At 41.9% G+C, this 8,523-nt stretch overlaps 1 long non-coding RNA gene across 3 annotated transcripts; it reads left to right on the top strand.

Moving 5' to 3' along the window:
- Positions 1–1,812: 1,812 nt before the first annotated feature.
- On the top strand, positions 1,813–7,329 carry LOC118447473 (uncharacterized). 3 transcript variants are annotated; one of them, XR_014982898.1, is made up of 4 exons: positions 1,813–2,540; positions 2,992–3,175; positions 3,337–3,628; positions 4,036–7,329. It is a non-coding gene; the product is annotated as an uncharacterized LOC118447473 (long non-coding RNA). The 3 variants fall into 3 exon arrangements; XR_014982897.1 differs by lacking the exon at positions 3,337–3,628 and having other exon boundaries at positions 1,846–2,540; XR_014982896.1 differs by lacking the exon at positions 4,036–7,329 and having other exon boundaries at positions 1,846–2,540; positions 3,337–4,025.
- The last annotated feature ends 1,194 nt before the right edge of the window (positions 7,330–8,523 follow it).

Below are 8,523 nucleotides of genomic sequence, written 5' to 3'. Positions count from 1 at the left end.
TAACGGAAATAATCAAAGTGTAGCTACGACACGATAAACGGGTAGGGAACTCCGACGGGATATTATGGAAGGGGATTCGCTGACTTCCTCGTAGCTTCCTCGTAATCGTTATCGTGATTGTCGCCGAGTTAACCCCAGCCGATCGTTGACACTCGACGAGAATAAAACCGCTGGCAAACCGCTTTCCGAAGCAAACCGACGGAACAAAAATTATCGATCGTGCTACGCACACGGTTAAAATACTAGATGTACACTCGTATTTGCTTGTCGCCTTTACATTGACCGCTAGCAACCTCGAGTATCGCAGCAAGTGCATTCGATAGGTACGAAAATGTTTATTGCATTACGAATATTGAAATATTCTCATTACGTTCGTAGACGATTTTCTAGATATCGTCTCTTTAAATCTACTCCCTCCGACTAACCATTACATACGCCTTCATTACTTTCGACATCGATAACATTACATTATATATCGTTCAAGCTGTTCGTCCGGATTGCGTAATCACTACTTTCTTCCCCTTCCTTCTTACCTTTAACTATTCCCGTCATATTCAACCATATTTGTTGCAAAATCCCTTTCTATAAGCGCAAAATAATCCATCCTAAATTTTGACAAGTTCTCCTTTCCTCATGAAATATCGGAGCTCGGACTCAGCCCTGACGCAGCCCTGACGCAGCCCTGACGCAGACCTGACGCAGCCCTGACGCAACCCTGACACGTGCGGCACTTTTAATTCGGACCGTCCTACTTAAATGATGGACCCATTAAAAGTCAATCGATCGATTTTTACGATATTGAAAAAATAACCAATTGTATTTAAAAGCGATACTGTTTCCTGGAAGAAAAAAGAAAAAGGAAAAAAAGAAAAAAAAAAGAAAAAAGAAAAAAAAGCGCACCAAACACCATGACCAGCACCGTCGGTCACAAGCACCACAGGAATCGGTGGTACTCATAAGCCAGGCAGGGCAGAACATAACAGGTAAAACAGGTTTGTGGGCGTCCTGAGAGAGCTACCTGTACCGCTTCTTCTGGGCCCTTCCGATTCTCTGAGCCTCTCTTCTCCTCAACTTCGGTCTCTCCTTTTGATAGAGGAACCCTCGCTCCTACGGAAGGGTCTTCGAAAAAGATCAGAAAAAAAGGTCATGCGGTGGAAGAAGGGAGAGAAGCAGGAAAGGGAAACGGACCACGTCTACCGTGAGCGCTCTTATGCATACACGTTCACCTGCGCGAGAGCGCGCGTAACATAATACGATGAGGATCCCATCGTGCAAATGCCAAAAGAATTTCGTTACTCGAGAGTATGCGCGCTGCTGTCCAGGGACGCCTTGGGATTTGAACCTTCTCCCGCTATAGAAGCGGTTCGACACACTTCCTTCCCTTCCGATAAAGACAATTTAAATGTTTTCAACGATTCGAACCGATGGAGCTTCGCCTTTTTCTAATCGTTCTCACCTTTAATCGGACATAATTAGGTACATGTTATGATTTTGCTTACGAGCAAATCAAATCCTTTCTACGTAATAATAATAAATGTAATATGCTGTGTTTTTACAACGGCGTATCGCTGATATCGCTATATCATACGTACTTGTATATATCGAATTAAAGCTCTTCCTTTTATTTCTCACGAGTATCGATGGAACACATTCGATTATACATATCCTTAGATATACGCACACCTATATATATATATATATATATATATATATATATATATATATATAGCAATATGTAGAGGCACGCACATATATAGAGATATCTATAATATGAAGGTGACTGTGAAAGTGCACGCATACGTATGTATATATAAATGTAGACCTTAAAGAGCAGGTAGCGCGCTTTCAATTCGCCTTTGAGATAGCGCGGAAGATCGAAGAAGCTTGGAACTTTTGAGAAGTTAGTAGAGAGGGTCCTCCTTTCTTTGACTGATCGCACGTAAATTTTGAAAGAATCCACGGGTCCATTGTGGATCATCGGTCGTGCGAGAAAAGAAATTTTCCTTCGGCGAGCCGACCATAAGATCTTCCCACATACCTGCGTCGTGATTAATGTCACGCCTGTACGAGACATTTTTCAAGTTATATCTTTTTATACGAAAATACATATTTAATGTATTACGTCGGTTAACATTATCGTTCGTCGTAAGCTACGCAGTGTTAAAGTCTAGACGAAACAGCCGGATGGATCAAAGTGACCTATGGCCGTCATGTTGTGTGTACATATGTAGCTGAATCGAGTGATCGATTGAAATCCCGTTGGCGTATCTTATTCTTTCATTACTCGATGGCACTGTGTAATCGACGCATATCGCATTTACGATAGAGCATCGAACGCTGTAAGCGAAGTGGTTTAGTAATCCGGCAGCGGCACTTGCGCAATCCAGGAATTTCTCATGCGAGGCGAAGGAAGGAAATTGCGTTGCCCAATTAGAAATCGCGGGAGACCGCAGAAGGTGGAAAGGAACGAGATAAAGGAAAGAAAAGGAGATAAAAATAGGGAGAGGGAGACGAAAGGATGATCGTAAGAAAGAAGAAAGGTATACACCGGCTGAGAAGGGAACAATATATATATATATATATATATATATATATATATATATATATGTGTGTGTGTGTGTGTGTGTGTGTGTGTGTGTGTGTGTATGTGTATCTATATATATATATATGTGTGTGTGTGTGTGTGTGTGTGTGTGTATTTAAATGTGATTAAATGTCATCGTTTCACTTTTCACGTAATTCTCACCAAAAGCGGTCAAAGTTATCGATCTAACTAAAATAACTTAGTAGTAGTCACGGATTGGTCTTTTTTCATCGCGATTCGCGAGAATATCACATCTCGAAGGCAGACATTCTATGGCAACGAGCGATGACGAGGCCTTTGCAAGAATCCGGTCTCTTCCTCCTCCCCTCCTTTCTCCTTTTGCTTTTCTCGAACGATTACGACACTGCTCCTCTCACCTCCGCCTAATCCCAAATGCCGTGTTGCAGAAGCACTGGAATGAAGGAGGACGAGCGGTCGAAGAAGAAAGAAAAGGGTAGGAGGGCAAACGACAGAGAGGAGAAGAGAGCTCCACTCGTCATCCCGGATGTGCAACATCTTTACATGCTATTCTTCGATGCAGTTACCTACCAACACGATTGTTCTCTTTTTCGCCTATTAACGAGTCTTCAGGTATACTTGTCTACTGCATAGATGTATGTACACTCGTATGTAATAAATACGACATATATCCAACGCGTCTATGGCACGCACGCACGCACGTACGCACGCACGCACGCAATGAATAATAATAATCATGAAATAATAATAATCATGAAATAATAAAATATTAGAAGAAATATTCGACCGATTGAATTTGGACGCGAGTATGATTTCGTTATTACATTATTATTAAACGAATAATAGCAATCGTTGGCCTATTCGACTGAGAATCCGACCGAGCGAGTATTCGTTGCTTTGGAGAAAGTGTCTCTTGTACGATGCCTTAAGGCGCATTTCACATGCGCTTTAAGAGCCCCGGCAAAGAGCGAGTTCCGACTCGCGGGCCGTGTGTTAACGCACGCTCGGCTTATGTAATCGGTTACGGTAATAGCGTAGTTATAGCAATCCGGGAGCAACCAACGGGTAACACAATTCCTTGTTAATACGCTAACGAATATACTAACTCCAACAATATACACTGCTATCGTCAATTTTCATATGAGATTCGTCTTTATAAAATACAAAAACTAGAAAATACGAGTTATAAAGCATCTGTCCGCGAGGACTTTACCTCGACGACTTCATTTATCCCCCAAACGATATAAACTTTCCATTTCTTTATGAAGCACGAGTATTTATTTATCTATTATTTAACAATAAGTCGAAAGTAATTGATTCTTTTTCATTCCCAAGATAATCATTCCTTAAGCATAAACCTACCAATTATATCTGTTACATTAAAAATATGTCATTTCGATGGAATAACGATCGACCCTGCGTGCGATATGAGTTACTTGTAATTTAATACATGTGTTAACGCTCGAACGAAGGAAACGAAAGCGATCAAATGAACGATAAGGAAGAAACTCTTGAAGTGAGCGGCAGACGCTTACAGCTATGGCGACTTCATGATTTGACCCGTCGAGCCGACGAACCGGTTATCAATGCTCGGAAGCGTGTCGTTCGGCTCGATTACGATACGTCCTCGATGTAGGTGAGTACAGGAGCGTATATCGTCGTGCACCTACCCTATGATGTATGATGTATTATCGTTTATATGTTTATATCAGCATTGGAAACAGCATCAATCTTTTGCCCGCTAATAGAACCAACGTTTTACACCAAAATAATATCCTTTCTTCCTTCCTTTTTTCCGAACTTTCACGGTCTATTCCTTTTACCTTCGATTACTTGTTCATTTTCGAATCGGCTTTATTATTATTATCGAATCAAATCTCTCATGACAATCGAAGAATCAAAGTTTTCGCATTCATTTTTGAAACGTATAGGTATGTATTGCATAAGTTATATAGATATGTGCGCGAGTATTCGCGGAGGCAAAGAGAATCGGATAGGAAGACGAACGAGCGGAACTGAGGTCCGTGGAGCTTCCTTTCCTTTCGACATGCCTGGCTGCCTTCTCATCCTCTCCCACAGATTACGACCAACTTTTCTCTCTCTCTCCTTCTGCCCCTCTCTCTCTCTCTCTCTCTCTCTCTCTCTCTCTCTCTCTCTCGCGCGCGCGCGCGCGCGTCCATTACCTTCACTCGCTTGCTTATGCGCGCACAAACACACAGGTTCGAACGCACACGATTGAACGTACACGTTCACCTTCTTACTCTCCCTCTCTTGCTTACCGATGTGTAAGCACCACCACGTTAACGACAAGCAACGAGCCGCTGCTAATACTACTAAGAACAACAGTAATGGTCGTAAGACTATTCGAATCGGAGCAGGTCTGGAAAGAAGGAACTACGTTGGACGCACCTACTTCCGGGATGCGTCTCAGCTCGGCGCACCTTCATCAACGAATGATACGTTCTCAACGATCTACATCAAATCTTCTAATACAATTTGCTATCATCGAATTCCCCTTTTCTTTCGGATTATTAAAACTAAATCCTAACTATACTATCGATACGATCGATTATTTGATTTTAAAATAAATTATTTTCGACGAGAGATTTGACTCGTCAAATGATTATTCGAAGGAATTAACTTGCGAACAAAACTGTTAACACACGTACGTATATAATGGAGGAAACCATTACCTCATTCCGCATCCTTAAGTTCCTATCGAACGGCTTTACCGACTCGACCGACGATCGAATCACTTTACTTTCTACGTACAAGGAGCTTTTGCAAGTTTACAAATGTAAAACGTACTGTGATGGTGCGCTAACTCGTTTACCCATGGCAAAGATTTTGTATAAATTCTTTGTATATCGAACAACTAATCGAACAATATCGAATATCTTTGCAACCTCGAGAAAATACTCGTGGCACGATAACCACCAACGCCACTGAGCTCGAGTAACATTAAAATGATTGTGACCTTATCTCGATGCATGCGTACTTTCACCTACTTGAAGCACACAGGCTGTATGTTAAAACATGCAATACTTCGCGCGCTATACATACGATACCTTTGGAGCAATTTGAAATTGATGCATTATGCGTATAAATTTTACGCAAATTAATAACATAGTTGAATCATCCTCTCTCTCTCTCGCACGCGCGCACCTAGAATTTATCAAAATGATGTAATCGCTTTCTAGCGAGATTACAACTAGTACAACTAGCAACCTCCTTGCGTTATTGGTCCTTTTAGTAAAACCTTTAAAGTTTTACGAAGAGCATGAAATTTACCAAAAAATTCCAGGCGATCTGCAAAGGTATGAAATTCCATCCGTTCACCGATTTTCTCTTGTCACGACAACATAAGGTGCGCATAAGGTGAAGGTATCGATTGCGCAACATCTATATTATGCAACGAAGGCGGCTTCCTGCTGTTATCCAATCGTCCGGAGCACAGGAACTCGATATAGTTGCACAGTCGCTATTTTCAAAACGCTATTTTTCTTTCTCTTAGCTTCGTCAAAGTGCTCCGATAAATGAAATTATCTACGTAATCACAAACGAGTTTTTCGTCTATTGAAATATAGTTTTGAAACGCCCTGTTATACAATTACATTGCTAATGCAATACCTTGGGTAAAGTGATCGATCTTACGACGATACGACTTGTTTGATCCTTCTTCAAACATTTATACTTCCATTTCTACATTCCTTTTACGTAGACATCTACATACCTATTTTACTAACAATAAATCGGAAGGCTTCGTATGCTCATGCAGAAGAATGTAACGAACTTTTATAGGAAGCCGTAGCGCGCATCTGACATTTGGAAGCGTTGCGAAAGCGACTGTGGGAAGTTCTACGCGAAGCTGATATTTACGCGCGAAGAAAGTAAAGGCACCAGCCATGATGTTTCGAGCTCGATCGATTCTCGCTTGCTACGATGAAGTAGGTAGAATATAATTCTTTCTCCATGACAATTTGGTATTGGGCGGATTAAATGTCACAATCAATACCAGTTCATACGTCTAATTGAAAATTAATGCATCGTATAAAAGGATATCGCATTGAAAATGATTTAGATCTATGATTTAGATATTCGTTCTTAAAGGTATTCGGTCTTAAACCGTTGAAAAATAAAGGTCCGGACAAAATTGACGGGCGATTGTACGAGGGACACATCCGTAGACGATTGGAAATAATTCCTGTGTGAAATCCGTATGATGATGATCGTAACGCTCGCTCAACGATCGTCCATATTAATGTTCGTAAGCGTCGCTGATGCAATCCTGGTATTCGTAGCAAGTAGAGATAGACGATAAATCATGTATTTAACGCCCTGCTCTCCCTTACCTAGCCTTGAGTCTACGTTGCACGGAGCATATATCGTATTTAAGGATAGTAATCCGAACGAACGCATATCGTAGACGCTAGACGCTAGACGCTAGACGGTAGACGCTTACCGTGCTCTTGATTCTATTTTCCTTTTTTCTAACGCCTCGCCAATTCGCTAAGATACGCAACATAAATGTTGGAAAACTAAGGCATTCTCGCTATACTCGAACGACCGTATCGAGAGACGCGTGTATGCTTATATGCCTGATAGACATGAGTTGGTTTCATTAGGTTCTCAACTCTATCAATCGTTCCATGTTACGTCTTACCAGTATTAAAATATTTCAAATGTTCTTTATTAGAAAGGGTATGATCATAGCTGTTTGTTTTCTCTTTTTTTATGCAATTATACTTAGTAAAATCTCTACAACAATACTATACATTCATACATACATACATACATACATACATATATATATATATATATATATATATATATATATATGTGTGTGTGTGTGTGTGTGTGTGTGTGTGTGTGTGTGTGTGTGTGTGTGTGTGCGTGTGTATAGACATTCATATTGTATACACATATACATATATATATACATATACACACACACACACGCACAGACACACACACAGATACGTAAATAGATATGTTAATAGATAAGATAGAATAGTAATTGCGAGAGAGAATAAATCGTAATCTTCCTTCGCGTTGAGAAACGCGTTCAGTTGGATGGCAACTCGGTGGATGCTATCCACTCGCACGTTCTCTAGACAGAAAAGAGAACTGCGAGAAATTCTGGCGCGGAGCGCTACTTCCTGTTCAGTCGTCGCAGAAACTCCCGAGGGTTGGCTGGCTGGGAGGCATTTCATTTCCTTGGCGACTTCCGGCAAACGCGACGCTTCCGCCGTATCGGGACCGGGGCCGCCGTCGGCGTCGTAGTCGGCGTCGGCGTCGGCGTCGGCGTCGACGTCGTGTTCCTGCCCCACCCTTGTTCCGGTTCCCGTTTCATCCGCTTCCATCCCAACCACCCACCTAGGCATCCAAGCAGCCAGTCAGCCAGCCAGCCAGCCAGCCAACCAACCAACCAGTCAGCCAGCCAGCCAGCCAGCCAACCAACCAGCCAACCGACCGACCGACCGACCGACCAACCGACCGACCGACCACCCTCTATACTACGTCGCTTCTCTCACCCCTATCCTTTCCGCGCTTTCCTCTATCTGCCGCCCTTCCGCTCTACCCTCTTTCCCGTTCCTCTCCTTCCGCTCCACTCCTACCCACGTTGATGGTGCACAGAGCACTTCCGCCCACCCACCATCCCTTTCTCTGACATTTTCCTTTAACTTCCGTTCGTTCCTCTCCTTCGATCGTGCTTTTGCTTTTCTTTTAGAACCTTTCCAGTATCTAGACAATTAATAGATGTTCTATTTTTAGAAAATACACATTAGTGCTTCTTTTTACACTTTTTTCATTAATTCAATTCACATCTTCAAAAGCTAAAGCGACTTTTCTGCATTAACGATTGTAATCCGAAATAATAATCCTATTGGAGACGAAAACCTTCATGGCCTCCAATAAATATATCTATATGTGTATGTGTGTATTTCATAAGGTACTAT

Source organism: Vespa mandarinia, chromosome 13, assembly GCF_050613455.1.
Source record: "Vespa mandarinia isolate Hongniang chromosome 13, ASM5061345v1, whole genome shotgun sequence".
Classification (NCBI taxonomy): domain Eukaryota; kingdom Metazoa; phylum Arthropoda; class Insecta; order Hymenoptera; family Vespidae; genus Vespa; species Vespa mandarinia.
Note: the sequence above shows the minus strand (reverse complement) of the source record. Positions and strands in the feature narration are given on the sequence as shown.